The sequence below is a fragment of the Lygodium microphyllum genome, chromosome 14, assembly GCF_053477565.2.
Source record: "Lygodium microphyllum isolate KBCC chromosome 14, Lygodium_microphyllum_v1.1.10, whole genome shotgun sequence".
NCBI lineage: Eukaryota > Viridiplantae > Streptophyta > Polypodiopsida > Schizaeales > Lygodiaceae > Lygodium > Lygodium microphyllum.
In genome coordinates, this window is record NC_141148.1 from 23,317,498 (window position 1) to 23,335,160 (window position 17,663).

The following is a 17,663-nucleotide window of genomic DNA, read 5'->3' on the forward strand; positions in this document are numbered from 1 at the left end:
ATGGATGCAATGGCTATAACGCAGGCAAAGGAGAGAATCTCTGAAGACAGTCTTGTATTGACGACCAAATATCCCTGTATCCACGGGGCAACCTAAAGTACTGACGAATACGCCTAAAAGAATAAAGGCGGGGCTGCCCAGGAATAACCCCATCACAGACTGTCTTCAGCCCTAACCTAGCCATCCGATTAAACTTATCTTGCTACAAATCTTTGTGTGGCCAATCCAACAACCTTGAGGAAGCCAATATTTCTCCTTGCAGCGAATTTTCCTCCTTACGAATATCCGGAGGACGCCAGACAGCAAAACAAAGCATCTCCTTCCAGGAAGCAATTAAATGAGAAAGGAGAAAAGACTGGGAGACCTTTATAGGCCTCGTAGAATTAAGCGCATGCCACCAGGAAGCATGAATAACCATGCTTCCATGAGAGATGCTAGTCTTTTCTATGAAGAATTTGGCAATATTTGACCAAGGATGACACTGAATATATAGACTTTGCAAAAGGGATAGCCTCAAAGCAGCCATATGCAAATTAACATCCAACAAAGCTGTACCCCCTATCCTTTTTGGAGTGGTAACATGCTGCCAGGAGATCCATACCTGCCCCAAACGATTGCCTTTCTTTTTCCACAACATAAATCTGATAGGTTGGACCAAATCCAAAAGGGACTTCTTAGTCCAAGGCAGCAATGGGAGAAAGAAGGAAATCATACTGATTATAATGCATTGAGCCACTTTTAGCCTAACATGAAGAGGCCAACTTTGAGATTTCCAGTACATGAACTTGTCATGAATTCGGGATGCCATCCAATCCAACAAAGCACGAGGAGCAACCTCCACACCAATAGGATATCCTAGGTGTCTAGCTATATTGCCCCTTGGGATCACCATTCCATTCCATCCCAAGGCCTGAAGATCATTCTCCATACAAGAGAGAAGGGTAGATTTCTGAGTATTAATGTGAAGACCCGATGCCAAAGCAAAAAGGTTCCAGGCCACCATTGCCCGATTGACATTAATAGGATCCGCCTTGAGAAACATAAAAGAATCATTTACCAAAGATTGGCCCACCAGCTAATCACTGCCAGGAAGAGAACACCCAACTATCTCACCTTGAGCTGCCAACTTATCCAATAATGAGAGTATCGGGTGAGTTACCAAAGCAAACAACAAGGGGCTGAGTGGACAGCCTTGCCGAAGAGACCGAGATAAGGCGATTTCCTCCATAATAACTCCATTAAGAGCAATATGGACCACAACACCCTGACTGATGGTATTAACTAGAGAAATCATACCGGGGGGCAAAACCCATTGTAGACATTAATTGCCGCAAAAACGACCAACTAACATGATCAAATGCCTTCTCAATATCTAGCTGAAGCATAACAACTTGCTGGCTAGAAGCTTTGGCATAATCGATTCCTAGCTAGACATTCAAAATGTTGTGCATTATATTCGGACCTTTAATGAAACTGTATTGATGTGGATGAATGAGGTGCGGAAATACTTTCTGCAATCTGTTGGCAATAATCTTGGAGAAGATTTTATATAACGATCCCATAATTGAAATGGGTCTCCATTGCTTCAAAGAGGTCGGAGAGGGAACTTTGGGCAACAACCTGATGACTGCAATCTTCCAATCTGAAGGCATCATACCCCAGTTCCACACCTGCTGACACAATCGAGTTAATGGGTCCTTAAGCAGTTGCACATTGGCTGAAAACAACTCATTAGGAAGCCCATCCAAGCTTGGACTTTTCCTTCGAGGCAAGTGAGACAGCACTTCTTCCACTTCCTCTTCAGAAATATCAGCCTCCATTAAATTAACCCATTTTGGTTTCACCTGATTACTAACCAGGTCAGAAATGTATGTTCGAGCAAAGAGAACAGCATCTGAAAGGATCTCTTGCGGACCTAACAAGGCCCTATAAAAGTCAACAGTCATCCGAATAATGGAGGCAGGATCAGTCACCATATCATCTTGCCCATGCTTTAAGTGCACAATATTTTCCCGAGCATATTTCTGATGCAGGCGAGCAAAAAATTGATGAGTTTGACTGTTGTTATCATGTAAAGCTTCGGCTCTAGCTAACAGTTTGTATTTTGCATACTCCTCTTCCTGAAGAGATTGGACCCTGCCTTTCAGCCATTCAATGCAAGTGAGCAAGTCATCATCGGAATCCCCAGTTTGACACAAAGCCAAGGAATGAGCTAATAAAGCTTGAGCATGTTGCAATTCAGCTCGAAACAAGGAAGCATGTTGAATACCATATTGTCGGGATTAGGATCGCGCATTATCCCTAAAACCGCCCATGCTTCCATCCCTCTAGATAGAACCAAGCTAAAAGAAGCTATCAGGTGTTGAACATCTTCCTAAAACTGATTTTGCTGCAAAAAAGATTGATTAAACCGAAGAGGCAAATGGGCAAGGAGAGCCTTGAATGAGGCAAATGGGCAAGGAGAGCCTTGAATGCATGAATAGGTTTGTGACTCATTTCTAGGACCAAAGGGTAATGATCTGATAGAACATGTTGTCTTTCCACCCGCATATCAATGACTGCAGGAAGAAAGGAGTCACTATGGTAGATGTAGATTCTATCCAGTCTAGCCCAAGTATTTGGATGCTGCAAAGAGTGATAAGTATATCCGGCTTGTGATGGATACATCTAGGGCCATATGTCCTGTTTCAAAGATGCTACTGCAAGAGCATCCCAAGCCTGTCGCTCAGGACCATCCATAACCGAATGCGGAGAGGTCGCCTGATTTGCAGAAACACAGGCATTAAAGTCACCCATACCAAAGCCTTGACGAGCCAAGGCAAGGCAGTGTAGATCATCCCAAAGCTAACGACGATCCCTTGCATTAGGAGCATACACGCCTACAATCCACAGAACCTCCCCCTCATAACAAATTTCTAGGATCAAAAATCGGCCGTGGGTATCTTGAGAAACCAATGCTAGTTATAGGGAGGATTTGATAGCCAACATAACTCCCGATTTATATGGAGCGCGACTACTAAAAAAGACCGCATAATCCTTATACACATAAGAGGGTCCAGCCAAAGAATGTTGCTTGTGCTCCACAACACAAAAAACATCCTAGTTTCCGGCAAGCACAACTTCCACAACCGATACTGCTTGTTGCCCGAAGAAATATCTTTTTCATTCCACAAAGCAAGTTTCATGATCAATCAAAAAATAAGAAAAACTACTGGAACCATCGCTTTCCCTTTCTCTTTTACATCAATAGCCTTGGCAGTGTGGAATCTCTCCATGTCAGTTTGTATAACATCTACAAGATCTGCTCTTTGCAGACCCGCAATCGAAGCTCGGGAAGGAAACTGCAGTTGCTGGGAGCGGAAAACATCTGGAGGAGGCACAAGCCTCCCATGAGCATCAAATTGCAAGACTGTAGAAGTCCTATCCTCCACTATTGTGGTACGCAAAGATTGAGGTTTCATATAAAAACCCGTACCTCCGCGTTGGAAGGTCGGAGTGATTGGGGGCGGCGAAGGATGGGCAGGATTCAATCGAGAATCTTGCCTAGCATTATGAAGAAACTACAGTAACCCAAGAATCCTCCCGAGGAGACAAATTTTGCCCTGCCACAGTCCAAGGATGCTCCCTACGCTCGTGGGGGTCATTCTTCTTGGAGCCCCGAGAGGAACACCAAGGAAAAGGGAATTCTCTTGCAAGAAAATCTATCTTGTAACATCAACAAGCTTGTTTATCATGTTTCATATGATCACAATGAAGAAAAGAACACCAGGCACAACAAATCTTCATGCAGCATCATGTAGATCTCCCACGGTTTTTAATAGAATCAACCATATTCTTCAATATCTTCACAAAATCCATCAATAGAACAAAGAAAGCAAAGGAATACACCATCTTTGAATGGAAATACATCACATAGTATTCATCTTCAATATCTTCATAGTCTTCTCTCTCAATCTCTCATATACAATCACTCTATTTCAGTAAAATTGACTATCTCTGACTCTCTCTCTCTCTCTATCAATAATACATCATGTGCTCACTACAATCTCTCAAAAATCACTCTTAATAATCCTTCTTAGGTCGTGGATACCCCTCCCAAGAGGTATGTCTGATATGAAGAGTCACCAGAGCCACTACAGTGTCCTTTCATAGCTCACTACTGTCACTCCACTCTAGTCTTCACTTGAGTCTTCAGCAGCTACTTTTTCCACTTCTTTCAGCTCTTTTGCACTTGTATTCACCTCTTTCCAAGGCTAGAAAACTTTTCCAAAGTCACACATACATTCCACAGAACACATACAGAAGCATACAGAACAGTCTACAGAACAGTACCAGAATAGCTACAGTACAGAACAAAACAGAGATAGAACAGAAGCAGAAGCTCTACAGAAGACCTACAGAAGGTCATCAAAACCACATAACTCACTCTCAAACCATTCAAAACTCTCACAAACCATTCAATAAGCTTTCACAATATCTCATTCTTCATCAATCAATACTCCTTCCCTCTTTACAGAAGATAATCAGAACAAAACAGAGCAAAACAGAAGAAAACAGAAGGTATACAGAACCAATCAGAACCTATCAGAACATCACAGAACCACCAACAAACATCATGATCTTCCAAAACACAATCAATATCATCCAAAACACTCTCAAACCACTTCCAAACTAATCAATTATCTCATAAAATTAACCATTCAGCTCTCAAAAACAACAAAAATCAGCCAAAAAACAAGTCATTTCAACACTCAACATATCCCCACACTTAATAAGGAAGTGTCCTCGCGACCTAGGAAAAAGGGAATACAAGTTCATTGAAAAGCTCAACTTTGATCTTCAATATCTTTTCACAAATAATCCATCCACCACGATCCCAACTTAGAACCTGTTTCGAATATAAAAATACAAAGAAAGGAAAACTCTTTATACATTAACACCTCTTATCAAACTAAAAATCACAACAAATTTGTAAAGGATATAAGAGTTTGCTTCTTCTTCATCTGCAGCTGCTTCAATTCTACATCCACGACCCCATCACCACAAATCTCCAAAACGTAGCTCGTACACGAAATCCCATAGGAAACCACCACATTCATTTGACATAAATGAACTCACAACACAAACACTAATACACAACACAACCATCTGAATGACTCCTCAAAAAGAGAGTTTTGCATTAAAAGTTTCCATCATACATTGGAAAGGTATCAATGAAGATGATCCCTCTTAAAAGATTGATGTTGTCGGAATCGATCCATAGATAAGGATTCATCTACAAAGTTTTTAGGAGGATTTTGAAAAAATTGGAGACAGCACATCCTTTCCAACAGGACCAGGTATCTGCTAGGCAAACAGAGGGAATGAAAATACAATATCTCCAACTGTTGGGAATCAATGCTAACATTGACATTCATGCACAACTTTGGAATAGGGTTGGAATCATTATGAGAGTGTCTATGCATATACGCCAGGTACCAAGCAAAGTGAGCAGTGAATCTCACTGAGGGATCTGCAGACTGTGAATATTGCTGGGCAAAATGAACATAATTCTGATAAGCTTGACTGGAAGCTGTCCATTCTCCTGGAATTACTGGCCAATTAATCTGCGGTCCTGTAAGGCAATCATCCGAACTCCATCCCATTCTTCTGGAAATCTGATTATCAAATCCGTCACAGTCACTAACCAACTGAGGTGGTTGAGATATGGAAGTGCTAGGAGAGGGTAGTGGAATAAGGGAAAGTGGATGTAGGGAAGGATAGGAAAAATCATAAAAGGAAGAAAAGGTTAAAGAAGGAGTGGTAGAAATTTGAAGGGAATCACTAAGGAACGGTGTTAACTGATAAATAGGAAATGTGGAGGGTACATTAATGGAAGGAGAAGGACAAGGTGGAGAAGGGGAAAATACCCTATCCTCAATAAAGGAACAGTAAGTGAAAATAGGAATTTGAGGGAAAGATCAAGGTTGGAAAAGAAGGGGTAAAATAATGGTGGAATTAGACTGAGAAAGGGAAAGATATATAGCATAGCGGTGAGCCATTTGTTGGTAATAGAGGAGGGTAGGAACAGAAGGTCCTAAAAGAGATCGTCTATGATAGGCATCAAAGAAGGGAGCATCAAATGGATTATGTTTGGAAAGATAGGTTAAGAGATCCATCCTCAGTTGGTTAGTACTCTGGGCAAAGGTAGGAGCTGTGTTTTGTCTTTGATTTAGGACCACCGAATCAATCATGGGATGCCACGAATTATCCTGACAATCAGCTACTTTGGAGGAATAACTCTGGAACATGTCAGCTATGCGCAACTCCAAATGATTGACATACAAAACAGCCTGTAAGACCACATCCCCCACATACCATGCCATATCTACCTCATCCGGAATTAACAAGTCTCCTCGGAGATACATGTATGACATCAACATGGTATCTAGTGTGACAGAATCTTCAAAGACCATTCGGACTACCTCTGTCAACAACTCAGCAGACCAAGCTCCACTCCAACCATCCTCTGGAAAAGGTAAATCCATCGTGGAAAGCTTCATATAGAAGACCAACTTCTGTAAGTGGTGGTGGACAAAGAAAGAATGGTCTGGTAAGACATATTCCTGAAACTGTTCAAAGGTAGACCATAACAAGTCCATTCTGGACTGCAATCTTTCCACTTTATCTTGGAATAGAGGGCACAAAGTAGCCTGTCTCTGAAGAGCAGCCAAGTCCTGCTGTGAAAGAGAAGGAATCAATGGAACAGGAGGGCTTGGAGGAACAGAGCGGGACTTTGCAAGCTGATCTTGCAACTGCTGGATTTGGGAGGCTTGGTTGGCCACTGTGTCATTAGCCATCTGTAAAGCTGAAAGCTTGGCATCTAAGATAGCGTGGAATTCTTTCGCTTCTCTGGACATCCTCTCCTTCTCTGCTGAAAGGCTAGTAACCTGAGATTGAGCCTCGAGTAACTGAGTCTTCAATGAAGAAATCTCATCGCTTTGGGTGGCAACCAGTTGGGTTTGCTGTTCCATTTGCTTAAATAAATCTGCTAGGGTATCCTTAACAGAAGCTAACTCAGATGTTGCCTTATGCAACTGGTCTTTGGACTGCATGAGCTTTTCATAGAAAGATGCGTACAGCTGTTGAATACAGGCTGTCACTGACAACTCAATGGAACTTTGAATATCCTTGCAGAGGAAAGGAATGGCATCTCCTGAGACGAGACTGTTCAGGGAAGGAACTGAGATCTCCAAGGATCCTTCTCGATGTGCTCTGAACAGGTTATTACAAGTGAGATACCCAGGGAGTGCACTGCCAGAGGTAGCAGGAATAGGCACTGAGGGAAGTACAGAAGGGGCTTTATCTGCTACCCTCTTCAAGTATTTGCGCTGTATGACCAGGGGAGGCGGAGAATCATCATCCTCTATGTCAATGGGTTCTGACTCTTCTGAAGGTGGAGGAGGAGATACTGGATCTGAGGGAGGAGGTGGAGGCACAGTCTTCTGTAAACCCGAATAGGTCAAGAAGGCAGACAAATATGATCCGTATGTAACATTGGTAACATTACCCCTGGTGACTTTAACAAAATGCTGATCCATATTAGTGAGGAGGTATGTGCTCCAATCAATAGCAACTCCTTTCAGCACCATCCTGGAAGCTGTGAAAAGCTCTTTGGGCAAATAGTGGGATGGCGTTTTGGCAGGCATAAACCGGTCCTGAAGGAACTGACACATCGTCTTCCATACGGGATCAGTAATCATAGAAAAGGAAACTCCTGAAGAGTTTATCACCTTCTTAACATCGATGATTTCCCTTGTCTGCTTTTGCAACAGCTTGAGAATCTCTTCATTAGATAAGAGGTGACGAGTGGTTACAAAAGGTTCTCCTTTGGAGGGAAGAGACAGAGCCTTCCCTAGCCCTCGAGATGTCAAAGTCATAGACATTCCTTGGACTACGCCTGTCTTCTTGCTGTAAGAGGCCAGGAACTCATCACATAACGACGGATCCTCTGGAAGCAAGGAAAAAGGAGTGGCCACAAAAACAGCAAGTCCCGCCTTCGTGAGGGGCTCAAAAGTAAGTAGGGAAGAGTAATCCCGACTAACTAATGGGACGTATTGGATAGGGGGAGGAGCATGAGAAGGCGCCATTCAGATGGTTACACAGACACCACAAACACAGACAATCAAGGAGAATGCCTGCAAAGCAATAGACAAAAACCAAGGATAAGAGAATAACCAATAAAACGTGACATGACCAACTAACCCCAAGCAAACCACATCCTAGAAAAAATTTGATATGGCCTTGAGACAAATGCGACCGAAAGCTTCATGCGATGCATCAGATAAACACCCAGAACCCCGTATCAGGTAACAAAAGAAAAAAACTGCATACCGTACCCGTAACCGTAACTAAGACAAGAAACCAAAACAATACCATATTCGAGACATATCAATACTACATCGATGATAAACCAAGACTGGGCCATGGAAAATAACACTAATGACTGCGCATACCCATCCTACGAAACGGTTCATTAAAAAGGGGAAGTAAGTGCAGTGAGGGGGGAATTAATTTAATGAAGGGTTGATTTTAATTAATTATTAAAAATGGGTGAATTTTTATTAGGTGATAAACCTTAGCAAGAAAATGGCGGTTCCTTATTATAAATTAAATTACCAATTATTAGGTTAAAACGGTGCTTTTATGCGATTCCCGGACTTCGATTCCCGACTGGGTCTCTAAATGCAATTCATTGATTACAAATTAAGGTGATGTGGAGCGCTTTTTTGCCAGCGCGTGCTCATGTGACGGCTGGTTTATTTTAATTAAAATTTTAAAGTGCCTCTGTAGCGCACGTAGCGCGTGCTAAGTGAACGGCTGGTTTATTTTAATTAAAAAGAATGTATGTTTAGCGCGAATGCGCGTGGAAACTGTGGGTGAATTAAAGGGTTCATTTTAACAATTAATTTGTGATTAAGGGAGAAATGAAAATAAATAAAGCACATAAAATAAATACCTGAAAGGGGTGTGTATGTAATGCAGAAATGCGCACGGAAGAGTCCCCCAAAGAAGTGAATCCAGTAAAGGAAAAGTAAAGATCACTGATGAAACAACAACGACAACACCTTAGCGGATGTGTTAATTTGGTTTTGGTTGGTTTTTGATTTTTATTTGTATGTTTATGTTTATTTTTTATTTTTTTTGGTGTTTTTTTTTGTGTTAAGTTGGGATTATTTAGGGTTGAATAAATGGAAAATGAGCAAGGGAGGTGAGGGGAATTTTGGAGAATTTTTTAGAATTTTTTTAGAATTTTGTACTATTTTTAAATGAATTTTCCACATTTATTGGCAATTTGGGGGTTAAATTTTCCACGGCGTGGCGGCTCCTGGGCGGCGCTTGCGGGTGGAGGGCACAGGGCGGGCGGCGACGGGCGGAAGGAGGAGGTAGAGGAGGGGGGTGGCAGGCGGGCAGGAGGAGGAAGGAAGTAGAGGAGGGGGGTGGCGTCCTTGCAGCGAGACCAGCGGGGCGGGGGGTCTGGGGCGGGCGCTGCAGGACTACCAGGAGGTGGACGAGGGGAAGAGGGAGAGGAAGGAGGGGAAGGAGAGGGGAGGAGAGAAGGAAGGAGGAAGAAAGGGAGGGAGGGAATGGAGGAAGGAGATGGAGGAGGAGGGAGAGGGAGGAGGACGCAGAAAGAAGAGGGAGAGGGAAGGGGTGGGCGGTTGGGGGGAAGGGGTGGACAGTAGGGGGGAAGGGGTGGGGGCCCATGGGGGGGCCATGGGTTGGGTAGGGTTCAAGAGGGTAAGGGGTGGGTAGGGACAAGAGAAATAGGGGGGGTAAGGGACAAGGGCGCGTACCCCCGTCCCGCGCACGTGCGCGGGGCGGGGTAAAAAAATTTGCCGGGACGGGATTGAAATGACGTTGGGATGACGGTACGGGTTATGTGGACACGATTGGGGCGCATGGAGACGCATAAAATCGAAAAAAGACGCGTTCACGTGCAAAACGTGCGCGCGAATACACGTAAAAATAAAGAAAAATTAATAACACCAAATCCGGACGTCAAAACGAAATAGCGTAAAAACAAAAAGTGGGCAGGACGGCAGGCGGAAAACAAGAAAAATATATGATGGAGATTCCGGGAGGCGAAAAAGGCGGTCACGTGCAAAAAACACAAAAAAACAAACCAAAAAACGCAATTAAAAATTAATATCGAAAGATCCGTGCATCGGAACGAGGTGCAGAAAAAAGGAAAAGGGTGCAGAAAGATCTGCCCGACAATCGATCACATCAAAACATAATTCCGACAGAGATAAGACGCGTTCTCATGGAAAAAACCCAAAAAACAAACCCGAAAATGGAATCAGAAATTAATATCGGACAAACCGTTCACCGGAATAACATGCAGTAAGAAGGAAAAATGTCCGCAGGAAGGAGTGGCACAGGGTTATCATGTTAAACCGCAGGTCCGGTGGAAGGAGGAGGGGCTCATATGCGAAAAACTCCAAAAAGACTCCCGAAAACACATGAAAAAATTAATAATAAAAAATCCAGAAGTCGAAAGAGGGTGGAGGAAAAAGGAAAAAGGTGGGGGAAGGCACAGGGGACACGGCTGTCAAATCAAATTGGAATTCCGATGCAAATAGGGCAGGTTCACATGGAAAAATGGCAAAAATACACACGAAAAAGTTGTAAAAAAACCGGAAAATTAATAATGGACAAACCGTGTAGCGGAATGATGCGGAATAAAAAGAAAAAATGTCAGGAGAAAAGTGGTGGTCAGGGCTATGACGTCAGAGCATGGTTTCGAAGCAAGAAAAACGCGTTCACATGGAAAACCGGCTAAATTGCGCAAAATGCTTCAAAAAGTAATAACTCAAAAACTGTACACCGGAATAAGGGTAGGTAAAAAGGAAAAATGATCAGTTCAAAGGGGGGAACAGGGCTATAAGGTTGGATTGGGACGTTGGTGAACGTAGGATGCATTCATATGGTAGGAGCTCAAAATCAGGGAATAACGAGAAACGGCAAATGAACAACCCCAAAGGTGGGTGGAACATAATCGGGTGGGTGGGAAGGGATCCCATTAGGGTAAAAGCAAGGCAAGGCATACATGCATGAGCAGGGTAAGGCATATGCAGAAGATATACAATGTAGACGCGCAGGGACGCGTCCCCACACTTAAGACCTTAACGGATAGGGTTAACCGAGCAACAGGGACCTAGGACCACGCCACAGACCATCCACTATTTTCCCCACACTTAAAACATGAACATCACTAAGAAACGAAAGTTGTAGGGTTAGAAAAACTTGGCCCATTTTGTTGAGGATCAAAGTAAGGGTGAGTGTCGATGGCACGTTCAGTGTTGTTGTCGGCGCTGGAGGGACCAAGGCATCTTCTCGGCACACGTAGGTCATGGCAGGGACCACGCGGTAGCACCCAGGGAGGTAACTGGTCGAAGGAATCACAGGAAATTCGTCGATGATGAGGGATACTACACTCAACTCACAATCACTCAATTGAAATGAAAGAACTGTCACTCGCCCCATGACTAATATCACTCGAGGAATAATGATTAAAAACCCATATCTCATACCCGGTTGAGGAATCGACAAGGGGGAATGGTGCAGAAGGAGTATGCCAGGGTGCACAGTTGATGGTGCAGTAGTGCGTCGAACCCGTCTGGCATAGGTGCAAGGAGGAAGGCAAGGGAGCCTTACAGTGCAGTACACAGAACAGGGTGATGTATCTTGTGATGACGGTAAAGACCCATCCCGTGGGTGCACAGGGAAAGTGGAACATACCTGACTCCAAGTGTCGTAACGTCCCTCAAACGCACCTCTCGGTAATTGATTGAAGAAACTCCAGTCAAACTCAACCCACCCTCTGTCTCACTCTCTGTTGATAAATACAGGAGGGCAGTCTTTTCCTGAAACCCATTGATATAATCCTCACAGTCACTTGTGCAAAGGTTGTATGCCTTGTGCGCATTTGATGGTGCAACTGTGCATCCCGCCCTGTGCCGGCATACGGTGCGAGGAAGGCCAGGGAGCCTTATAATGCAGTGCACAGAAACAAATCGTGCTTTGTGCATTGAGAGGCCCATCCCGTGCGTGCAACACTTCATTCACACTTCTCACCTCTCATTTGATTTGAAGGGAAAAGACTGGTCTCTCGCCCCACCCTCTGTCTCACTCTCTGTTGATAGATACAGAGGGCAACCGTAGTCACTTCCCCATCCGGTTAGGATGAAAGCTCACATCACTCAAGGGGTTGTCGATGAAGATCGCTTCGTCAATTGTTGAAGAGGCGTACCCAGGGAGGTAGCCATCAAATCGAACGTTGTATTGAATAGGAACATGTCGTCTGCTAGAGGACAGGTAGACACTTTGCAAAGAGTCCGAGGACACAGCGTACCAAGGGAGGCAGCTTCGGAATTGGATCCTAGGGATATCAATTAATGAATCCACTTTCTGGACTGCTGGGTGTTACCACCTTTTCCACAGCCAGCTTCTCGCCCAAGGGTGTTTACCACCTTTTCTTGGAACGAGGCCTGCTATGACAGGGAATTGCTTCCTTTTCTCTCATAACAGATTTGTTTGTTTGTTTTTTTTTTCTTCTTTTTCTTTTTCTTGTTTTCCCCTATTCCCGAGGGTGTTTCCACCTTTTCTCAAAGAATAGGTCGGCATGACAGGGACCTAAGTCCTTTTCTCCCATGACCGATATGTTTTGTTTTTTTTTTCTTCTTTTTTCTGCAAATTGAGCAAGGGAATGGTAGAAAGACCATTTGTCAAAACCCACCTCGCCACTGTCGCTGGTGGAAAATAGAGGATAAGAGATCAAGGCTGGAAGGGGGGTTTGAGGGGACAGAGGGTTGCGCCCACTTCATCAGGAATGATTGAAGAACGGCTATCAGAAGTAGCAGCATAAGAAGTGCAGTGCCGTGCCAACGAGGGAAAGGATCAAGTGACCGTAATTGTCAAGATCCCCAAGGAGGGAAGTACTTTTTCAGGCGATATCCATTGATCAGAAAGGGGTCATCAGAGGCATCAACGGTCTGTACTTGGACAGAACCATTCGGGTTGACGGCAAGTACCTTATAGGGGCCCATCCACCGCTGTTGGAGCTTGCCAGGAAACTTGCCAAATCGTGAATCATAGGCTAGGACCAAATCACCTTCTTTGAACTCCTTGTGCATGATGAAGCTGTCATGGTAAGCCTTACGTCGAGCTTGCGTGGCTTCCATGCACTGTAGAGCCATCCTACGAATTTCGTCCAAACATTCGAGGTGCAGGAGACAGCGTTGCAGTGAATCATCATCCCCCAAACGCTCTTTGATAGCCACTCTTAAAGAGGGTAATTCCAGTTCAACCGGAAAAACAGCTTCTGTTCTATACACCAACTGGAAAGGTGTCTGTCCCGTTGCTGCTTTATGGGAGGTTCTGTACGCCCAGAGGGCCTCTGTAAGTCGATCATCCCAATCACGACGATGTGCGGCAATTGTTCTTATCAGAATCGAGCAGAGGATGCGATTGGTGACTTCGACTTGGCCGTTGGCTCTAGGGTAATAAGGAGTGGACTTGCGATGGCGGATCTTATACAACTCTGTCAACTCCTCCATGACTTTGTTGAGAAAATGCGTGCCTCTATCACTTACCAACTCTAAGGGACTACCAAAACGGGTGATGATATTCTCGTACATGAACAGGGCCACGCTGTTACCATCGTCCCGCTTGAGGGCTTTAGCTTCACACCACTTTGTAACATAATCCGTACATACGAGGATGTATCGGTTCTGTTTCCTTCTAGTGGGAGGGTCGATCGGACCTACGAAGTCGATGCCCCACTTCTCAAACGGCTTTAAGGGAAGGATAGGTTGCAGTGGCATGGCACTTGTCTTCGTGGGTTTCCCCACTCTTTGACAAGCATCACATCTTTTACAGTAATCATAGGAATCTTTGTGGATGGTAGGCCACCAATATCTCGCTAGCAGAGCCTTCCTGGCTGTAGCTTCTCCTGCAAAGTGACCTCCATATGGCTCGTCATGGCAAGCCTTCGGAACAATCCCAATCTCTTCTCCTGCAACACATCTTCTGAGCACTTCATCTTTGCCTTTCTTGTACAGTGCACCGCCTAGCAGGGTGTAGGGGGCTGATTCTAGCATGAGCTTCTTCCTTTCCCGACTAGAAATACCAGGAGGGTACTGTTGGGTTGCCAGCAGATTGGCAATGTCTGCATACCAGGGAGTTACAGTCTCTACCAAGAATAGGGAAGCATCAGGGAGGTCTAGATCATCCTGCTCCTCGTCTGCAGTTTGTGGGATACGCGACAGATGATCAGCCAGAACATGGGAACGACCAGGCTTAGTAATCACCTCAAAGTCGAACTCCTGGAATAGAAGGAGCCATCTCATCATTCGTCCTTTCACATCCGCTTTGTTCATCAAGAAGGACAGGGCCTCATGATCCACATAAAATTTAAAGTGGGTAGATAGGAGATAATGGCGAAACTTCTCTAGGGCAAACACCATTGCCAAGCACTCCAGCTCTGTCACTGTGTAGTTTCGTTCCCTATCAGTGACTTTCCGGCTTGCATAATAGATCGGTTGATCCAGCTTCGAAGAGCCCTTCTGGCATAGGACTGCGCCTAAGCCTTCAATTGATGCATCAGTGTGTACATGGAACTCTTTCGTTCAATCAGGAGGTTGCAGAATGGGTGCCTCTATCAGACACTGCTTCAGAATGTGGAAGGCTTTGTCACATTCTTCCGTCCAAGTAAACTCTGCATCTTTCCTCAGAAGCTTGTGCAAGGAAGTTGCCTTTGTTGCAAAGTGGGCTATGAACCTCCTGTAGTAACCCACATGGCCTAGGAATCCCCTCAATTGTTTGAGGTTGGTGGGTGCTGTCAGAGCTGCGATCTTTTCAATCTTTGCAGGGTCTGTTGATATCCCTTGTGCAGAGACAATGTGGCCCAACAGAACTCCAGAAGAGACCCCAAAGATGCATTTGTCGGGGTTGAGGGAAATCCCATACTCCCGGCATCGGTCAAAACATTGTTCCAGGTGTTCCCAGTGTTCACGGATCAAACTATAGACACAGAAGTCATCCAAATATACTTCAATAAAGTCGTGCAGATGATTTTGAAATGCAGCCATCATGACTCGTTGGAAAGTAGCAAGGGCATTGCAGAGCCTAAATGGCATCACTCGGTAAGCATAGGTCCCCCATTCTGTGGTGAAGGTTGTTTTGGACTAGTCTTCTTCTGCGATTTGGACTTGATTGTATCCACTGAATCCATCCAGAAGGGAATAAAGCTCATGTCCTGCCACTGTGTCCAACAGTTGGTCTGTGAAAGGGATAGGAAAATGATCCTTCTTCGTCTTGGAATTAAGCTTTCGGAAATCCACACATATTCGCAATTTGCCATTCTTCTTGGGTACAACCACGATGGGTGAAACCCATTCACTATTTGCCACTGGATAGATGAACTCGGCTTCTAGAAGCTTCAGCAGCTCCGCTTTCACCAATGTGGAATAATTCGGGTTCATTCGCCTCTATCGTTGCCGTACTGGCTTGGCATCAGGCGCCAAGTCAATATGATGTTGACATATTGTGGGATCAATCCCCTTTAGGTCTTTGTAAGACCATGCAAACACGTCCAAATTTTCTTTCAACAAGTTGTACAAGGTTGACAACTCCTCTTCTGGTAGACTGCTACCCACCTTCAAGTGGCGTTCAGTGCCTTCAGCATCCACAAAGGTTAACTGCCTTTCACCTTCTACTTCACGGATGAAGGTCCCGCGGGCTGCTTCTGGGTACAGATCTGCCTCCTTCAAAGGAGTGGTGTCCTCTTCTGATGTTCCACTAGAACCAATTTCTTCTTTTGGTGGAGACTTAGGTTGCTCATTAAGATGTTGGAATGGGATTAAAGCCGTTCCGGGTTTGGTTTCAAAAGTAATTACCTCTTGGCTTGAAGACTCATCTTCTGATGATACATCCAGGAACGTCACATAACTGGGACCCTCTGATGCCTGTTGGTTTGGTGGGATTGGTGCTCGTTGGCACGGTGCATCATCATCTTTCTTTGGCAAGGATGGGTTAGGACGGCAGGAGCCACTCTTGAAAGACGGCTTGTTCTTCTTAATCCATTTCTTATAAAGGTTTTGCATATGAGAAGATCTATTTACTAGACCAAATGGTACCATTACCATTCTGTCCCGTAGCATGAGGTCGTCTGTTTCTGATGCTTCTGGAACTTCTTCTTCAAATATATCCTCTTCAGGCGGGATAGACCCTTCCATTTCACATTCATAATCTTCTTCGTCCATATCATATCCATCCTCTTCTGTCTCTGCTTCTGCCTCTGCTTCTGCTTCTGTAGGAGCTCTGTAACAGAAGAACAGATTCTCTGTTTCCTCTTCTGGCTCTGCTTCTGTTTCTGCTATGGCCATGTAACAGGGAGAGCAGTACATCCATGCTTCTATCTCACTGTCAGAAGTGATTTCAGAAGTCATTCCTGGTTCAGGCAGGAAGTATTCACCCATTGATAATGGCTTTGCCTCTTTTGGAAGTCGGCTTACAGTATCCACTGTTAAGGAATGTGCCACTGTTTTCTTGGGAAGGATTTGCTTGACAGCATCTTCGTCTGCTGATGTTCCATCCGCAACCTCATTAGGAGAGTCAGAAGATAATTCCAAGGAGGTAGATCCACGTCCTTTTTGAGAACCATACAGTTTCAGCACCACTTTGTTGGGTCCTCTACCCAAGGTCAAGGTTCCTTTGAACCAATCCGTCCTTGCTCTGGCTTCAAAAAGCCATGGTCTGCCCAGTAGCAGGGGATAGGATGTACCATAAGAGTTTGGTTTTACCACCAGATAGGTTAGCCAATAATCTTTTCCAGCCACTGTAGTCTTCACATATGGAAGAATGCCCAAAGGCTTGATTCTACTCTGATCCGCCAGTCTGATGAGCCATTGGGTGGGTTGCACACCTTGTAGGCCTAGATCCTTCATTGTCACATCCGTCATAATGTTTACTGATGAACCACCATCAATCAGTGCGTTTGCAATGAAGCAGCCTTCTATCCACACACCAGTCTCTAGAGTACCTGGATCTAGGAAAGCATTAGCTACATCCACTTCTTTTACAGGCTCTGGAGCCTTGTTGGGCTTTGTTGCTGTTGAGGGAGCAATCCTTAAACCACGTCTTCTTGTCAGTATACTTTTGAATCTTTTCCGGCAACTGGGAGACAACATCAATAATTGTCGGAATGTAAGGTTTGGTTTAAAGGTATCTAGATCTCTGACCAGATCGTATTCCTTAATAGGATCCACTGGCTTCTCTAACCGGTTAGGGAATGGGGCAACACCCATTTTCATTTTCCCTCTTTCTTCCATCAGAAGAATCATGGGATCTTCTTCTGTCACTTGTGGCACCTCCTCCTCTTCTATATCCTGGACCTCTGGTCCTGTCTCTGTAACTCTCTGTGGCACTATAGGGCTCTGTACGGCACTGTTAGGCTCTGTTCTGTTCTGTTCTTCTGGTGGAAGATTGAACTTCACTGTTCTGGCAGGAGGGTTATTTTCTTTCTGGATAGGTGGTTCCTTTTGCTTTGCACGCGTGATGGCAGCAACTTCCAATTCCACTAAATTGGAGGTAGGCTCTTGGGCCTTGGACGGACTATC

General features: G+C 44.6%; 1 protein-coding gene across 4 annotated transcripts in view; it reads left to right on the forward strand.

The window, feature by feature from the left end:
* BGAL17 (beta-galactosidase 17) overlaps nt 1-17,663 on the forward strand; it is a 274,438-nt gene that overhangs the window by 134,436 nt on the left and 122,339 nt on the right. The window lies entirely within an intron of this gene.